This window comes from Salarias fasciatus, chromosome 9 (assembly GCF_902148845.1).
Source record: "Salarias fasciatus chromosome 9, fSalaFa1.1, whole genome shotgun sequence".
Taxonomy (NCBI): domain Eukaryota; kingdom Metazoa; phylum Chordata; class Actinopteri; order Blenniiformes; family Blenniidae; genus Salarias; species Salarias fasciatus.
Genome location: NC_043753.1, coordinates 22,448,498 through 22,468,418, shown reverse-complemented (window position 1 = coordinate 22,468,418; position 19,921 = coordinate 22,448,498). Strand labels below are relative to the sequence as shown.

The 19,921-nt window shown below is 44.8% G+C and overlaps 1 protein-coding gene and 1 non-coding gene across 2 annotated transcripts in view; both read right to left on the bottom strand.

The window, feature by feature from the left end:
* Nucleotides 1-19,921, bottom strand: part of LOC115394103 (zinc finger protein 45-like) — a 1,173,573-nt gene that overhangs the window by 460,730 nt on the left and 692,922 nt on the right. The gene's annotated exons all lie outside the window — the stretch shown is intronic.
* Nucleotides 1,833-1,904, bottom strand: trnac-gca (transfer RNA cysteine (anticodon GCA)). The gene has a single exon. It is a non-coding gene; the product is annotated as a tRNA-Cys (tRNA).

Sequence of the window (19,921 nt, the reverse complement as noted above, 5' to 3'; positions counted from 1 at the left end):
TACTGTTTCCTGTATGCAGTTAAATGAAAACTTGATTGATTTTGGCCTGTTTACATTCGTTAAATGGATTTTCCTGTCTGTGATTCTGGTCAAAGAAAGCTGTGTACAGTGGCGCCTGTGGCAGAAAGCTGCACAGGTCATTGCCTCAATACAGCAGCTTGTGAGAGGTCAGCCCTGCACATCGTACCAGTGCAGGGAAGTCTTGAATTGACTAATGTTCTCTACTCTGAATGAGTTTGAAAGCATGCCAGAAGCAACATGCCATACCTGTTCAGTAAACATGCCAGTTCAGATACTAGCAGCACGTGTGGCATCCTGTGAAAACAAGCAGTACTCAAGTGTGACCCTCAAACAGGACAGAATATTAATGTTTGACTTGCAGCGATAGATACGTAGGTTTGATTATCATTTTATTTGTCTGTTTGCTCTTCCTACAGACTACAGAGTGTCTGGATCCCCAGAAAACAGTCAAACCAGGAAAACTCCCCAAATGATCTTGACTTGTCTCTGACAGTAAGTATGTGAAAGATGTTAATATAAAGTCATGTATTTATGTTTGCTCTTCTTCACATTGACATATTTACAGTCCACATTTGCTTCTGCCATTAACCTCACATTTTCAGAACTCTGCAGATCTTCCTTCACTTTCGATTTCTCCAAACGTCAAAGTAAGAATGATACTGTCCGGGGCATGCACTCAGCTTCACTTCCTAAACTGTCTTATTTTATTGCAGTCCATGCAAAAATCTATTGTGAAAAGTATTTTTCATGATTTTCCCAAGCAAGATTTCTGTTCAACAGTTGTTTTTGTCGCTGTATCACGAGTCTTAGTGTGACCAAATCTTGTCACATGTGTTTCTACAGAACTTCTGATAGAGCAAAGGCCTTCATTTGAGTTTCAGATGACCCAACAATGAAAGTGTGACAAAGTCTGCAATAACTGTTTTGATATGTGCAAAGTTATAAGATTACAGACTTATATAAGTTATGTGGGTGAGTATGATTGTGAAACTGAACAAAACATTGAATAATTTATCATTATCTTGCACAACCAGCAATATATCCATGTTTTTATATCCACATTTAAGGTTAACTTCAAAATGAAACTTTCCCAGGAAATCGCATCTCATGTGTCCGGGTGTGCTGTGACCCTCTGGCAAACTGTAGAAAGCTGAGGAGAGACTCAGAGCACGAGCAGGGCCCAATTTTCTCTTCCATTTGGCCCTGACCTGTTCTGCAAGTACACCATGAGTATATTTTCACAAAAAACAAAATGTAACAAGCCATGCTTGTTCTCCCTCCTTCGGACGTGTCCTTGTGAACCCTGTGGAGAGAGATGCATTATGGGATACCTACATCCATCAATTGCCTCCCATCAAACCTTCACAAATAAAGCCAATTTATGCTTGACTTCCATAGTTTACCCCCAAAAAAACATTAATAATAGATAGTATATAAATATGGTACTCTGAGAAGGACACAGTATTTCTGTGAATTTAAATCTACATGGTTTTATTTTAGCTTTTTTTTCCCCCCACATCTCAAATGGTAACATCACACTTCTTGGAACAATGTGAGAAATTATAAAGCACGACTAAATTTTAATTTAACACAGCTTTGAATGTTAGAATATGGTATTAATGACATATTTGCAGAACGTGTGGACTATATATACAGTACTTTATTAATCCTATTTAATAAGTGGCACACCTTTTAAGTCTCTTAAATCATGATATATTATTGCAATGTTGTTTCAGTAACATAATTTCAGTATTAGTTTGAGTTTGGTTTGACAAGATAATGTGAGAAAACAGAATGCATGTAAGGAAAAGAGGGGGCACCCGGATTTGAACCGGGGACCTCTTGATCTGCAGTCAAATGCTCTACCACTGAGCTATACCCCCTACGCCTCCTTGCGGTGAAACACTGCAGTCTTATCATGTAGCATTCTGGGTAATCCTGAGGGAAGTGTGTGACATTCTGCATTTGTTTCAGTCCAAAACGATTCGCTCGATTGTGCCACTTTGTTGTTTTGCTAATGGAAATTACTTCTGCGACATGGATCATCAGCAAGTTGTGCAGGTCTTGCTACATTTCTGTGAAATACTGTAGCAATAAGAGATCTTGGTGTTAATAGACGAATCGATTCATGCAGGTGGTAAAACGTGTGACGCTATAAATGTTATAAATGTACCGGGAAAAAACACAAAAGGCTAGTCAAGGTCGGCGGTGAGGGAGGGGAGAGAAGAAACGTAGAGGTTCTGTAACTCACTGTAGCAATCAATTGAAATCTCACCGCCATCGGACCAACCGGTATAACAGCCCTAACACGCAGCTAGATATAGGACAGTACCAACAAATGAGTCTGATATATGGTGCGACACATTTTGGTGAGATTCTCTGGACACCCATTGTTATTATATGAATAAATCAACAACATAAATGACTGATATTCTTATTATTTCATTGATTTATTTCGATTAAGTTTAAAACTCTGCCCTGCGCATTGCATTCTGGGAAGACCTATCTCCGTCAAGCTACGGAAATAGACGCTTTCAAAATAAAAGCGCTCGCCAGGAAATGCTTTATTTATATTTAGAGCATATTTAAAATATCACTGTGGAATATTAGTGCGCTTTAAATAATCTTAATAATAATAATATTTACAATCGTATGAATATTCATAAAGAAATAAAGGGAAAGAACAGGAGAGAAGAATATGCACTAACATCTCTGTATCTGTGTCCACAAGTTCTTCTGACCCAAGCAGTAAACATGCAGATAACCCTAAAACAACACTGGATGTGGATGTTTGAATTAATTTTTATAAAGTAGTGTATGCTACAAAAATAGGACTTCACTCTCTTATGCTCAGTAGGACACACAAATGAACAATAATGAACAAAATGCACTCAATTGTGTAATTAAATTCTTAATATTATTTATTGAACTGTTTTTTTTTTCTGTGCAATTCTACAACTATACAACATTTGAAACAATGGCACGTCTCCGAAATCTGAATGTGTTGTTGATTTGTAAAACCTATCTGTTGATTAAATATTCATATGATTCAGTCCTTTGGGAAACACTGACTCAGAATTTTACAACATAAACAACTCCTGCTTTAAAGTGATGTGGTGGTTTTTCAGAAGACAGCCTGGGAGAAGCATTATATCATAATGTGAGTCAGCCACTGCTGTATTTTCACTGTGTATTTTTGAGCACTAAATAAGTTCTGGCTTCGAGGTAAACAATATTAAAGATTCAAACAGATTTGTGAGCTTGGTGATTTTTGTGCTAATAACTGGACTGGCTGCAAGATGTTCATGTGGTTTATGGGAGGTAACTTGCTCTCAGGAGTTTGTCATGTGTTATTATGAGAAGTTAACAATTTGCATAATTTCCTATTGTTGCATGCAAAGAAAACATAGCAGTTAAATGGTAATCACTTTGGAGTCACACTTTCCTGAGTAATAAAAATCTAAAGTAACTAAATGTACAATAAAAAAATAAAGGTCAGCTTTTTCCACTCATCGCCCACAAGGTGGCACTATGACTCCTCTCATCTGCCCTCACTTCCAGTGCTAACCCACTTTCTGATCCAGCACACTGGTTATTAACCAGGTCTCATGTTGGTAAAGGCTGAGCTGTGGACTCTTCCGTCCTCCTGCCTCCAGACAAAGCAGAGAGCCTGGTTTCACTTTGCATCCATGACTGAAAAGCAGCGACGCTGTTGAAGCCTCATTACGCGTCTTCGATAACAAAGAAGCCTCCCAGCGGGTCAGCTGAGGGGAAAACGTATCGCACTCCTTCATATCTGTTTGCACCTGCATGTCCAATCCCCAGCGAGCGGACCAGTAATGATGCATATACTGTAATGGAGTGATTACAGATTATGCGGCTGGAAAATGGAGCGCAGAGCCTGAAATTACCCGGCGGCGCACACAACGCCGAGGTCAAATGAGTGCGTGCCTCCAGCCATGCATACTGAAAACATCACGCACAAAAAAAAAAACCGTAGCCTATATGACATTTAAAAATAGCATGAAAAAGAGTATTTGAAACCAGATGGTTTTACACACTGTAAAGAGGCACGAGCGTGGTATGTTGATGAACGCAGCCTCTAGACTTCTACTGAGTGATTAGGAATGCTTCAGTCTGTGGGCGAGTTTGAAACAGAGAAGTCAACCGAGGTGATTCCACTCGATGAATAATGTGCAGCGTTTGATTCATTATCAGCAAGGAGTCGTTGTTTATGCAAGAACTCTTCGTGTCTCTGTACAGGGAACAAAGACCGAGGAGGTATGATTGGAGCGGCATTACTCCATGATGAACATACATATATTTTCACAAAACAATAATAATAATAATAATAATAATAATAAAGTCAGTTTTAACAGAATAGAATATTTTGACCATTTCCTCAGTGGTTTGGTGAGCCAGATTGGAGCGTCTTGCGGGTCGTCTTAAGTTTGACACTCCTGGAATAAAAGTAAATAATAGCAACAATAAATGTGGCCATGAAGCCGCCAGCCTTCCACTCTATTTGTCACTGATTCAAACCTGAACATTCTCACATGAACTCATCCACATGTGGACCGCTCTGCCAGGAGGTGGAACCCAGAGGCAGAAATAAACCTGTTTGGAGGTTGTTTCTTGTTGAGAGAGTTCTCTCTCTCAACAAGAAACACACACTGCCTCTATGATTTAGCTGCTGCTGTGGGACCCTGCTCTCCAGGCCATGATTTAAATAGCAGGCAGTAAACCATCACGCTCGCAGCGGGTGACTTTCCCTCCTTGTTTCTCTTTCTCTTGAAGAATTATCTTCCTGACGCGAGGGAAACTCATCCGTGTGATCTCCACCCCGGCGTCTGGTCTCGGTCGTCGTGGTCGAACGTGCCACGCGTTAGCCGGGACGCCGGACGGCGGCGCGGTAATGGCTCCACAAATCACACAGTGGCTGCTGCAGGGTCGGTGGAGCGACGCGGGCCTCTCCGACGCAACGCCGTTTGGGAGCGGGTTGCCATGGATACAGATTTCTTTTATCCACTGAGGATGAGATTGGCCTTAATTAATGCGAACGGTGAGCTAATCTGTTGAGCAGCAGTCCGGATTTCTCATCTAAGTGTGCTTGTTTCACTAGTTTGGGCTTTCAAATGGATAAACTGCACTTTCTGTGAGAGACGCCCTCACCTCACAGGGAGAATATCCCCGGTTCGACTCCAGGCTTCAGAGGCTTCTTGTGTGGAGTTTGTCTGATCTGCCTGTACTTAACGTGGATTTACTCTTGGCGCTCCAGTTTCCACCCACGGCCCAAAGACTGCACGTCGGCCATGTGGTTTTTTCCGTTTTCCTCTCAACCTGCCGTCGGATCGGGCGCTGTCTCCTGCACCAAAAAAAACACTGCGAAAAGTTTTCTGTTTTCCCTTGATGATGTTGTCATGTAAACAGGGCCTAAGTATAGTCAACAGGAACCAAATGTTTTATTCGGAGCCTCGTCACAGACTTACCCACTTTCTGGATGCTCTCGTCTTTAAATAGGTGCTGATTGGAGCCGTTGCGCTCAAATGGCTGTGTTCCTGCGGAGCCTCGGTGGGTGGTAGATGCTATTCTCCATGCTGGCTCTCTCAGCCCTTTTATTGACGGTCTGCGCCTCAGTAACACCCACTTACAGGGACGCCGGAGGCTTTTTTTCACTCCTCTTTTAGGCAATTTGACGACGACCAAAAAAAGCTGCTTCGGTTTTTTTGACTGTTTAGAAATCAAAGATGTCAGTATGAAGAAAAACGCAGATAACAAGACAGCGTGATGTGCGCAGCCAAAACAGACAGCTTCTCATCGTACCTCTGTTGGCTCTGACAGTGCAACATCAGTCTGGTGTGGGTGGTAAACTCGTCCTCCCGCTCTCTCTGTCTCCGCTCCACAGCAGGTGGCGGACATCGCTCCATCAATCGCGGTTCACTTGCTCAATTTGGAGATGCCTCCCACATCTCGTAAAGAAAGGACGAGGCCATCCTCCCACTCCATCATCAAGAGTCTAACGCCTTCCCAGCCTCGCTCTGGTCTCCTCACAGTTTATCTGCCGCTGATAATACCTTGACCACATACCTGAAGGGCGAAACTTCGTTCTATTTGTCTTAATATAACCTTTTTTCATTTATCCTCGGTGCTCCAAACCTGCTGAAAAGTAGGTCAAAACTGAGCACAAACCAAGAACACACTGATATACGGTATATTACGTCCCACAAGACAAATACCTGCACTGAAGATTGACGCCTACAGCAGTTTAGAAGCCTTGGCTAGCTTCTTTCGGATACTAAGACACAGGTAAACTACTGGTGTGTATGGAATCACTTTATTCTAGAAGTAAGAGAACTAAGTGGAGGGTTTCGGGAGCAGTGTGTGGGTTAAGCCAACATCATCTGATAAAGATACAGCTGCACTTTGTGGTGATTGGTGGCAAAACACACAATATCACTGTGTGAATGATAACAAGTGTCAACAGGGGAAACTGTGCTTGTGCACATGTGTGCTAAGGTCCGAATAAATACTTCTTCTGCATGACTTTTCTGACTCCAAAATGCAAAATCAATGCTATGTATTAGTGCAGTCTGAGAAAGGAAAAATATGCCTCATCACCGCAGACTGTTGTGTTTAGTGGTCCTGTAAAGACGACTTTATTATTGTTTCAGAGGTGTGGATCTCGCTGTAAAATAAACAAGTTCATTTGTGGCAGCACTAAAGCACAAAACTTCACGCAAAACACATTTAGAGATGAGATGAGTCTCCTTAATGGAATGGAAGCGGAAGCTGCACCGTCTGACATTATGAGCTGATCCGTCTTTATCAAGCGTCCTCCACAACTGAACCGCTGCCAGGAAAACCAATCAGAGCGTGGCGAGGCCCCCCTGCAGCGACCCAGGAGCAGTGGGAGGAGGGGCCGGAGCAGAGGGGGAATCAAGCGTCTTTCCATCCCAAGGACAGGAGGAGCGATCCCTCGGGGCCGCGGCACGTTTGGAGAAACTTCTGCTTTCTTGACGGCACCTCTCACACGAGTGCATCAAACCACGATGAAGCAATAAATAAATAAATTAACTGAAAGGTGCTCTTGAGCAGAAGAAACACAAAGGTGGTCCTTGGTTTGTGATGCTGTACTGGTGACTCCAAACAGTTTTGAGGAGGCTTTGTGAATACCAAGGGTGTTGCACTTAAAAATATCAAGGCAACTTCATTCAGGCCTGAAGAGAAAGCCTACGAAGTTATTCAACTTTAATTGCAAATCATTTTATTAGTTGTTTTATTTTCCTTTTAAAAACTGCTGTCAATGCAAGACACTTTAATATTTATATAAAGGAGCCTAATTTGTCCTTAAAACCAGAGATTAGAAGTAATGAGGTTCAAATCGATCTGGACTGAAGTATCTGCACTTCACTGAGGTAATTCATGCTTTGTTTTTTTGTACTGATGACATTTACACACAGGTACATATGATTTTAACGCTTTACATTCTCAAGCTGATGCATGTTTCGGTTTGTTGACGACAACCAGAGAGTGACTGGAACAAGGTACCTTTTCTTAGTTTGATTTGTCCTCTAAAGGAGGCAAAGAATTGATGTAAAGTAACTGAATGAGATTCTAAATTTGAAATGATCCATTTAGTGTGTCTATCTTCACAAATTGGTATTATGTAATTTATATCTTAAAACTTCTGCAATGCCTGTTTTTTTTTTTACTCATCTGAACTTGGTGTTCCTCATGACTTTAATATGTGGATTTATCATGAGATATTGTCTGTGTCCTTTCCTGTTTTAAGTTTTCATTTAAGTGTATACAGTATGAAGACCTTCTCTTTCCCACAGCTGTTGCATTCTTCTTTTTCCTTTCACCTGTTTTCTTTTTGAACTTTAAGTCTGTGTTAAACCAGAGTCTTTTCCTTTCCGTTTGTCAATTTTTCTCTCTCAGAGGAGTATATTTAATTGATTTTCTTTACAAGGCATTCATTCTCTTTTTTTCTTCTCCAACACCAACATAAAAAACAGGTAAAACAGGTGAGCGTCGTGCTTCAAAAGAACGCGTTTAATAATACAGTATCGTACGGTCTTCACAAAGCTACAAGGAAACTACTGTTTCCATCCCATAATATGTTCCGTAACTTTTCTTATGCCATACATTCAGTGTTTCGATCTGAATCCCCACACTCTGTAATTTACTTATTATTCAGTGGATTTGAGTGATGGATCCCAGAGTAACTTTCTAGCTTCTGAAATAAGTCATTTTAAAACTCTTTCTTCCAGACCATGGCCGATGTTTGATGGGAATCCAGAATGATAATAATTACATCATCAAAGAGTTTTCCTCTTGTTGTTTTCCCAGATTCATCCCTGGTTGCTTCGGCTGGGACATGTTCTGTAAAATGGTCTACATGTATGATTTCTCTCCCTCTGCCCTCTCAGATTAAAGAAGTGGACGCTGGGCATCCAGTCCTGAGTCAGTTCAATGGAGGAAAACCCAGAAGCAGACAGGTATGCTACCGAGAAGCCACACTAATCATAAGAGACCACTGCACTCAGGCATTCCTCAGGCTTGGGACAATACAAGCCCATTATTACATGGAATTTTAATCAAAATGCCACCGTCAAGATGTGGGAGAGCCGACAGCAGACCGCTGGTATCCGGGGCCAGGCATGTCTTTCAGAAGCGCCGTCTGGGGAAGAGTTCGGCCTCATCAGTCACCGAGTTACCTTCATAAAGCAGGTTTGTCGACGTGCACGATGTCAGTGGCGGACATACGAGAGTCTGTCTGGTTATCCCAACATTTGTTTGGTTCGTCTTTGCTGTAGAAGATTCAGCTGAGGCTCAGATGATCGGCTGCCATCGATCACATCTCCTCGGTCCCTGGGCTCCGTGGGAAATTAATCATCTTCCTGGGAATAGTTGATGGAGTTTCCCACAGAGCAGAATGCACAGCCGGCTTTAATGATTCGCCACTTTTGTTTGAATCAATGTCTTTCTGCTTCCTCGCCCCATTTTCCAGATGTTCTGCGTCTCCAGCGCTCAGTCTCTCTCTCTTAATGTTTTTATGTGTATTTCCTCCTCTTCCCTCCTCACAGGTATGCTCTCTGTTTCCCCCCGTTGGCTAGCTGTGGGTGTTGAGCAGTTGATCGCATTCTTGCTCTGAAGTCCCCCAGAATTCCCCGTCTCTCCAGGCCCTGTAGGCTGTCCTAACCCAGTTTCCCTCAGCCCACACAGCGAGGAGCTCAGCTGAGTCGTTTCATTTTACTCTCACAGATTGTTCAAAGTCATTATGATGGTTTAAATCGACACTTTCATTTACCTGACTGAGAAAGATCTGATTCGCTTGACTGTTTAGTAACCGTATCTTGAGATTAATGCAGATTAACTCCACGTAGATGACGCTCACGTTGAAAAAAACTGGACTTTTTGGTGTAGTTTTGATTTTGTGAGCAACACGCGTCCGTTGGTGGAGCTGGGCAGAATTTCTTGAAGCTCTGCTGTTTCTTATTTAATCAACAAACTTTGTATTCAGATCAATTCATATCCGCTTGGTAATTTGTGTAAAGCACTTTAGTGCTGAGGAATTGACACCCATGGCTGGACTGTTGTGTCGCAATGCACCATGGGAGTTGTGGTATTGGGGATTGAAATATGGTACTGGTGTTGTGAGAGGTTGTGATTATTGTATTTTGAATCAAAATCTTAGCGTTTAAAGGGCAACTCCAGTTTTTTTGACACCCGGACCTTACTTATAGGTGTGTGCATGCTCAGATCCAACCACCGCTGCCGTGGCGGACGGTTCCCCCGACCCAGCGGCCCAGCCTCCAGGCCCGGTCGGGCTCCGCAGGCGGGCGACCGGACCCACGCGCCGGCTGCCCCTCGCCATCCGACCATCTTCAGGTGGGTCAGCTGACCCACCTGAAGACGGTAGACGAGCTGACTTCATGATAACACTGGCGATGGATGAAGCCGAAATGAGCAATTTTGCAGAGATTATGTCCCGCGCTGAAGCTCCCTTGCCGTGGCCCCCGCTAAATCGGTTGGATCTAAATAACTTCTGAAGGACTCCGAGCTGCACGATGTTTGTCTGAGTGGGTATATGAGCATGACACACCTAGAAATAAGGTCCAGGTGTCAAAAAACCGGAGTTGCCCTTTAATGCACGAGTCAACGGGAGATGTGTCTTCCTCGTGTGAGTGTGTGTGTGAGAGAAAGAGAGTGAGAGAAATAAATTCAAATGAACAAACTGTTATGTAAAATCATAAATAAATCAATGCGACTGAAGTTTGTTTTTTTAGTAGAACGTCCGGTCATATTTGAAGTATTCTATTAACCTTGAAGGATTGATGAGCTGAACATTGGAGACGACGATGGACAGAATTTCCCATATTGCTGAGAATCAACATGCTATCAGTCTTCTCTCAATGTTAGATGCAATGATACTGTAATGATCCCCGGGAAGAAACTGGTTAAATGAACAAAAAATAAATACAAATGCTCGAATGTACTAAAATTTAAAAAATGCCTGAAAGACGAGAACTTAACCTAAAGCTGCAGCATGCTGAACTGCATTTGTGTAGGAAATTGCAAGTACGCTCCAATACTGATTAAAATCTGGGCGTGAGCTGCTGTTTGATCCGTTTCAGGCTCCAGATATTCGTGTTCATGTTTATGAAGATGTCGCACTCTGGGCTGTAATAACCACGTTACACTGCAGCTCATTCCCACACATTCCTGATTACGGTGCTTACTGCCTGCCCGTGGGCCCGAAGGTACATTTCTGGACCTCCCGCATGGCGTTTGATGGGTCTCGAGGTGAAATAACACGGCACGTATTTTAATATTATCTTGGTGTAATCCATCTGCTGTGTATTGACATCATTTGACCTCACGCGAATTACTTTTAAGAACCTGCTGCACAATAATCTCGGCATCTATTCAGGGAGCAATCTGCCGGCACGATGACGTTACCGGCAAAAATAAACTCAAACAGCATGTCCGCCGAGGAGAAGAGGTGTACACAGAGGGAGGGGTAGATCCCGACTGTACACTCCAGTGAATCATATCCTCGGTTAGCATGACCTTTCCGCAAATGTCTAATCAACTCATCAAAGACGTCACTAACAAGACTTTGACTCAGTGTATCAGTATGTCCAGTGGCTCAGTCGGGGTTTAAAAAAAGAAAAAGAAACAGAAAAAGAAAAGCTGAAAGGGATGAGGCGGCGCTGGAAATGCCAACCTGTTCCTGCATGTGTGGAGGCAGAAAGTTCAACTGCAGGCCTGATCTGATTATTGCAGGTTCTTGGTGAGAAATCAATCAGTCACCCTCCGAGCAAACAGGCTCCTCGCCAGTCAGGTCTAAAACCATGACTGCAGCCATGTCTGATGTCGATGACTTTTACAACTGAAGAGGGAGTTGAAAGTCACAATTTTAAGAAAGAAAATCACTGCAATTAATACTGAAAAGGAATGTTATTTCAGCAGGCAGTCAGGTACTTATGTGGTTTATTTCTCAGTGAATCTAGAGCATTAACTTAACACACAGCAGCACCTCCCTCTCTCAACTCTCCACCTTTTTCATTTCCCGAGTGAAGCGCAGAAACCAAATCATGAAATTCAATTACTTTATTTAAACATGCAAGTAAAGGAGAGCGGCCAAGTATCACACAATGATGAGAGTGAGTATCACACCGTTACCTTGAATTTTAAATGCAAAGATTTAGTTTTTGATGTATGTTGGGGTCCATGTCCGTTCTCATTCAGTTGATTTGCAGCGTAAGCCGGCGGCGTGTGACCAGTGGAGGCTTCAGGATTTGGAGGTGCTCAGAGTTGCAGCTTCAGCGTGAGCGGAGCAGTGAGAGTGATCGGCGTTTCCTCGGCCCCAGCAGCTGTTTGAGCTGAAGCCGTAGGAGGCGAGGCTCAGCGTCTGAGAGGGATGAGGTAGAACAGATCCAGCGGCGGTGCCCACTCATCCTCTCCCTGACCTCCCGGGGGGGTTTCGTCTCCATCTCCCTGCCAAATCCGCACGTGTGAAAAACATACGCTGGAAACACATTTTCCTCCAGAAGGCAGAGGAATAAAACTCAAGCATGTTTACTACTGAGTAAAAAGTGCAACAGTGAACATTGAGGCAGGAATAAATATTGAAAATGAAAAGGCTGGAAGGTGCAGCGGAGTCACGGAGGTCAGCATGATGTGAGGTCTCCTCGCCACCGGGCAGATTACGCGCATAACTCCGACAGACCTGTGTCACGGTCGCTGCTCTGCAAACCTGGCTCGCCGCGACCAAAATCTGCCCGACAACACATCTAAAAGTGTAAACGGCTCGTTTGTTTCCACTGCACAAAAACAAGAGCCGCTCCTCTCCTGTTTCTAGCGTTCATGCCAGGCTAAGCCCCTCTACTCTCGCTTTCTGTGTTACATGAGCAACACAATGCTTTTTTTCTAAACAACAGCCGAAAGACCAGGTGTTCTTCAAACAGCCATTCCCTCAAAAAGAGTGGAGGCTGTATGAAATGGAAATAAAGAAAACACAGAGTCAGAATTCGATGGCTGAAGATGACGTGTGGCATTTTGAAAATATGAATTGAAACACTTTTAGATTGGTGGCAACAGCACATTTATAATATTTGGTGCCGGACGACAGAGATGTTCTAGAAAAGCACTGAAACAGATGGTGCAACATGTCAAAAGCAATTATAGAAACAACAACAGCAATGCTTCAGAATGACTGTGTGTGAAATCAGAGGCTGACTTGATCCAAACTGAAGGTTTTTTTTTGCCAAATTTGACTTTCCAGATCCAATACTGCAGCAGTCTGAACTGAGATATCACTCACCACTGGTGATGCACACCATGATCAGGGACTTGGGCTTCAGTGCCTTGCTCAAGGACACTGTTAGATGATGACCAAACCGTCAACCTTATGTTTGGAGGAAAGAACCGCTCTCCCCACTGAGCCACAGCAACAACTGCTGGCGAACCAACAACCGAGCAATGATGTTAAACTGCAAAAGAGCTTGTGAGTTTCATCTTTTATGATTTAGCGATACGGAAAAAGGATCTGGGAAAAGAAAAAAAGAATCCGTCCCCACGAGGGGCGGCAACGAGGAGCAGAGTCAACTGGATATGATCTCCGGGCTCCGAGTGGACACTTTTAAAAACACAAATACACGTCAAGATTAATCCAGCCTCGAAATTCCTCCAGAAATCTTGCATGCTGTGTCCGCTCAGATTTAAGAGGAGAAACTCGCTCCTCCATTTATTTATCCGTCCGCGGTGCGGCCAGGCCCTGCGGCGAGCGCCGCGCTGGCTGGAGCCCGTCCAGGCTGTTACTGTGGGAAGAGGCCGGGTACGCCGTGTACGGATCAGCAGTCCATCACAGGGCTAACGTAGAGTGACACACACACACACAGTCGCCCTGAAGACCAGACGAGGCCGTGTTCACACTTGTCACGTTTGGTCCAGTGTGAAAGTTTCCAGTGGTGTGGATGTATTTTTCGAGAAGGTTTTGATCAGTTTATGAATGAACTCTGTGGACAGTTGAGGCTCGAAGCAGACCAAAGACAAGAAGTGATGAGCTTCATCAATACTGTATGCTAGAAAAACATCAGCCAGGCTCCAAAATCCAGACCGAAGGAATAAAGAGCATCAAAACAAGAGCAGCAGTCCAACTTCAGTACCGAGGCCCAGATGAATCACCGAAAGGCAAAAAGTATAATATGAGTAGAAAAACATGGTCAGGGTAGAAATGATCTGTTTGAGCGGGATTATGAACAGCTCTGTGACGAAGGTTAAACCTGAGAAGAACTGATCAGATAATCACGTGACATTCTTCATCGTATTCAACCAGAACTACCAATACTGACGTTATGGTAACAGCGAGATAAGGAGAAAGAATATCTTCATATTTTCTGACTTTTATCAGAAATTGATAAACCTTTAGGTAATTGGGGCAATTTAGAAATTTACAATTGGTATGAAGAGAAGATGGGTTATCTAACACTCGATTTTGAAAAGTGAGCATCAATCTGGATGGAATATTACTTTGGATAACATTTGTAATAATGTCTGTTTCCAACACTGCAGGCATGTCTGCCATGAATGAGATTTCTGATCTTTTCACGGGGATAGGACTATTTCCTGGCCAGTGCACCAATCACATTGACCCCAGTGCTGTTCCAGTTACACACCTGCCAAGGTGTGTCCCTCTTGCAGGATGTGACCGTCTCCAGGACGAGCTGGAAAGCATAGAAAAGCAGCAAATCATCACAAAGGTCACAGAACCCTCGGACTGGATAAACTCAGTGGTTGCAACAGAGAAGAAACTTTTGACACTTTTACATATTTTTGAAGATGTTTTTGTTTTAACTCTTCAGCTATCCCTTTATTCCTGCACACTGTTTTGTCGTGGAAGTTACGGCTTGTTGCAGAATTTACCTTCAGCTTGTTCAAGTTGTGTTTTCTTCGCACCTCGCGCTCGGGTGGTAAATTTCCAGAGTAAGAGTAAAGTGAAAGAGGGAACGGCGCCAACTACTTTTAATTCAAACGGTTTTCGATTTTCTCAAAAGTTACCAGGAAGAAGGAATCCAGGAAATAATGGCCTGTTTCCCAAATCGGTCGACCTATTTCGTTTTAAAGGTAACTGAAACGTCTTAAATGGCTGTTTGCTCGAAGCGGGAGTTTTCTGCTTGAACGACGAAATAATATTCTCCAAACACGCCTGGAAGCCAGCGCGAAGACGCATCAGCTGCGTCACACTTCGTCTGCGAGGCAGCCACACATCTGCGTTTGTTCTGCAGCGCTGAACTCAGATCAGCCAGGCGTCCCGGACCGAGGTCGCCCCCGTCCTGTCCCCTGTCAGGCCTCAGCGCCACGCCAAATCAGCCATTTGTTTCTGTTTAACCTTTCACATAAACGTGACAAACGGGAGCCGGTATTGATGCTGGCAGGTCATTTGTGTTTGCGGGATGCGTTGGGGCGGGTGTGTGCGTGCGGCGCTCCAGTCCTCCATCCTCCTCTCCCTAATGCAGTGAGTTCCCCGGCCCATCAGTCTGCGGCATCGGGGCTCTCATCACTCTCCGCGCTCGCCGCCCGTGCCCGGCTCGCTGACAACGTGAGCGCGCGATCACGTTTGGGGCTATTGTGAGTCGCCACAAAAGCGCTCTCGTGAAGTTCCATATTTTTCTCCCGACACCTGAACTGGCGTGCAGGCGCTGCTGATTTATACGTGCAGTTAATGCGCGTGCCAGCCAGCCGCGCCGGGGAGAGACACAATACAAAATGAACGCCACGGCAGGCCAATTTCACCAAATCACAGCACACATGAAAGCAAGGGAGGATAAAATCCCTTTCTGTTTTTCCCAAATATCAATTTGTGTGGCTTTTTGATTTTTTTTTTTTTTCCCCCTCACAATTTCTCCTTTAATCTGCTCACACTCTCCGCTTGCCACACTTCAAAGCTGCCAGCGCCTGCAGATGCACGCCGCAGTCGGCCCGTTCTCTCTCTGGCTTCGGGGCTACTGGCAGGATGGCAGCCGAAGAATAAAGAAAACCTGTTGCAGTCCCGCCCTCCCCCTCGCCGCCTCTGCACACTCTTTCCTCTGCCTCTACACGGAGAGCGTCCTCATGGTATATGGAGTTTGCAAATTGCGAAAAAAAAGCCGGCCGGGGCCGCTTCCATCTGTGGCGCTGGAGTGATTCACCAGGAAGTTGGACGACACTGTAACTGCCGAGCGTCAAACACGGCTTCCGATCAGGACCGCCGTGGCAGAAGACGGGCGGTTCGGGCTGAGGCTTCGGGATGATTTGTGGGCGCGCATATGCATGCGTGCATAGCTGTGTCTCTTTCTCCACGTGGGCACGACTGTGTGGGCACGGCGACAGGCATAATGAAAGTTTTGGAGGATATGCCGATGACGGCGTCTTGACAGGCTGACAGCCAGCACATTAAGCAAATCTGACAGCAATTCAATTACAAGGCGCATCACTTGTCTCCGTGCTGCATACGGATGTCAGTCTCTCGTCTGAGCGGCGGCCGTGGAGCCGCGTTTCTGACTGTTACGCTTCCCTTTCACCATTTTTGTGTTTTTAAAGCTGCTGCTCATGGGAATTAAGGAGGAGAAGAAGGAAAAAAAAAGCTGCAGGTTAGCCTCATTGAGACGATTGAAATGAGTCTCCTCCTCACTTAGCACGGCACATTCACACTCTGACTTTGATTTATGCCAACCCAGGCCTGAACATGTGTGTGTGTGTGTGAGAGTGTGTGTGTGAGAGAGAGAGAGGCAGGGAGGGCAGAGCAGAAACGCTTCACTGTGTGTAGGAGTCGTCTGTGGGTTTTAAGTTCTTTGTTTTCATGTGCTAACTGCTGCTCTGACTCCTCTGAAATGTGCTGTAAGCTGCAGACCTTGTTAAAAATGGGTGAACTCACCGCCGTGTCATTTCAGACCGTTGCTAATCTGTGTGTGTTTTGTTGATGTTCTTGCTTTTTTTTTTTTTTTAATCAGAAATCAACCTTTTTAATGAGAAAAATCACAACACAAAGTGAGATATCCCCACTGATGAGCAACGCGGCCAAATGAAATCACGTCAGATGTGGGATTCTTTTGAGGCGGGAGCCGCCGCGGGGGCAGGAGCGCTGTATTTCTGCTGGAATGCGGAGGTGAAGTCAGGCTACACCACTGCGTTTGTCCTAATGACACAGATTGCGGATTCGCTGGCGTTGGCCCCCGCGGCCCGTTCGGGGATCAGCTGTCAGCCCCGGAGTGTTACTCATAATCTGCCCCAGAAGACTTGATGAGATTTAAGTCCTCGCTCTTCAAAACGCCATCATGAGCAGCTCCGAGGAAACTTGGGGGGGGGAAAAAGTTGCGAGGGGCAAAGAAAGCAAGAGTCTCCACATAAACAGATTTCAGATCAGACGGGGATTAAGGTCCATGGAAACCTTTGCCTGACTTTGGACGGGAAGGCTTAATCCTCCGGACGCAGAATTGTCATATTCTTCCCTCCTCTTGTTTGGAGAGTTCATTCGTGGTCTCAGCCAGCCGATAAAGCCCTGCTCTGCTCTCCGCAGCCGGGGGAGGTTTTTTTAAGGACACTCAGATGGATTTGACAGCTTAGATACTCTCCAGTAACCTGCTTCAGTCTGGCTCTGACGGGGGCGGGAGGACGCACACAAACATGTTTTCATAAGGCTTTGCGTTGCTCTGCGTTATTTAAATACATTTCCAACAACAACAGGATAAAGGACATTTGTTCATAGGATGAGATAAAGAGAGCTCTGTTGTGCCATCAGAGGGATTTACCATTACAGGATTGGTTTGACCATCATAAATCTGAAGCTTTTACTGAGAGGAGAAAAGTTCTCATTTAGGTTCAGTTATTTCCATGGAAAGAACGCAAGAAATGGCAGAAAGCATGTTTCACACAATTCTTTTTCTTTGTAACTGTCTCTGCGGGATGAATCACATCAAATCGATGCTTTTAAAACCAAACTAAAGCAGAGCTGTCAGCTCAAGTCACACACCGTCCAGGTAGTGTGCACGATTTTGTTTTTCAAAAGCAGATTCCTTCAATAATATTATTTGTTGACCTCTGCATATACTTTTTTTTATGCATGACATAATTTCTCCTTACTAATTCTGTCTGCATTTCCGTTCCCCTAGCAATGCACAAAGAATAAATATCGTAAGAATAACCTGGTGATGGAAGCGCCTACATTTGGAAAAACCTCCCAAATATGGCTAAAAGGTTTAACGCTCTCATGAGGAGGTTTTTCAGGCGTGTCGATAGAGAAGTATATCACTAAAGTGGCGTGGAAACACTTGTTCTCCATTTACAGTCAGTGACGTGACGTGAAGTGACCAGGGTTGCCAGATTGGGGGATGTCTGCCTCGTTGGACTTCAGGTGTCATCTGTGTGGGCTGTTGTCTGATTGCTCTGTTTGTAGGAAGCCTGTTCCTGCTGTCTTTTGTCTCGGTTTATTTGGTGCAGTTGTGTGTTTACGGAGTGTTTTTTATGATGCAGAAAAGAGTTGAGTGTTGAGTTGGGTTGGATTTAACTTTGGGTGTGAACTGGAAACAGTGAGTCTGATCTGGCAACCCTGAACATGACCAGTCTGCTCAAGTAAAATGGATTGGTGAGATAATTAAAGATGTAACCGGCATCCTTGTTTGCAAACAGCAGCGAAATGCAGAGTTTTCCAAAGAAAATGTTCAATGTTTTGTATCTCCGTCTTCTTCTAAGCAGAGTCTCACAGGATGAGATTATATGAGCTTTATGGCTTATGGGCTGAACACCCTTCAGTGGAAACGCTTGCAAATTACAATTATACATTGATGAAATTTGAAAAATATTGCTTTGATTCTGTGAAGAAGTGTACTGGAAATACAGCTACGTACTTCATACTTCAACTACTACTACATCGACTCCACTCCTCCTGCCGATGTTTCGAATTAACCGGTGTCCGTGTTAACTTGTGACCAACAGATGTTGAAAAACCGACTGAAACAGTGTAAGTTTTTTACACTTACAGTATATTTATAAGTTTAGAGCCTTTTGTGAGTCTTACTGTAAAATCCACCATCACTTGTTAACATGGGAACCAGTCAATCCATAACACCGGCCAGGCGATCTGCTTGTAGTCTGCCTTGGAGCTCTGTGAACAATTCACTGTTGCGCGATTGGTGGCCACCTCGCCTCTCCAGTGTTTGTTCTCCCGGAGTTTTACTGCGCACGTCATCACGTCACTACGTACGAGGGAACGCATGCGTGAAGCAAATAATCCCCCGTTTAATCCGCTCCACTGTCAAGCGCTGTATATATGAGACACGGAGCAGATTATCGATCGGCGCAGGCTGACGTGGGGCATTAACAGAAACGTCGACATATCGACTCCTGTAGCACAAGTCGCTGTGAATTTGGAGGAGTCGACAAGTCGTAGGTTAAGCCAGGTTTACACTTGCACGATTCTGTGGCACGCATTGCCACGAATCGAGTCGCAAACGGTCGCAAACCACTCGTAAAGTGGTGTGAAGTGTGCGTAAACCCGTCGGGGCTGCGTGCCATGTCGGGACGAAAATTTTGAAATGTTCAAAATTTTGGTCACGACAAAATATCGCGAACCGGCCGTGAACTATGCGCCAAATGTCCGTGAATTCCTTGTGAACGCGTCGGGACAATGCGGGAGAATGCGTGCCAGTCGTGGCCACCGGTGAGTACCCGGAAAAGGGCCCCATGTGGGGAATTTCGACCCACTGTCGTTGCAGCATCAAGTGTAGCGCCTTGAATTTGTCATTGAAATTGACTGATGTCAGCCGTCCGTCGGGGCCCCCTTCAGCTCGGGGCCCTAGGCAGCGCCTTTTCTGCTGCTCTTCAACACAGAGCAGCTGCAGGTACAGGATCTTCTCTTCTCCGTAGTGATGGAGTCTCTGGCAGTCAGCATGTTGTCTGTTCCACAGCAAATCCAAAAATGACCCGGGGTTGAGGAAGCCTATATGACGCGCGTAATTGCACGCGCAACCACGTCGTGCGGTGCGGGAAGCTCGTAAACTATGCGTAAACTATGCGTGAATTTGCCGTGAATGCGTCGTGTCAGTTCGCGACGCTACCGGGCGCATTCGTGAACTGTCCGTGAACTGTGCGCCAACTGTCCGCGAACTGGTCATGAACTGTGTGTGAACTAGTCGTGAACAGTGCGGGAGCCTGCTGGTTTGTGACGCCAGATTGGCACGCCTTGCCACGACAACATCGTGGCAAAAAGTCGTGCAAGTGTAAACCTGGCTTTAATCTTTCTCTCACCCAATCACAAGACAGCGCGCAAACGTTCATCCAGCGCTCGTCTTTCTCCATGAAAACATGCAGCGCAGCCCAAGAATGTGAGGGAAGATGACCCAGAGTAGGATTACTA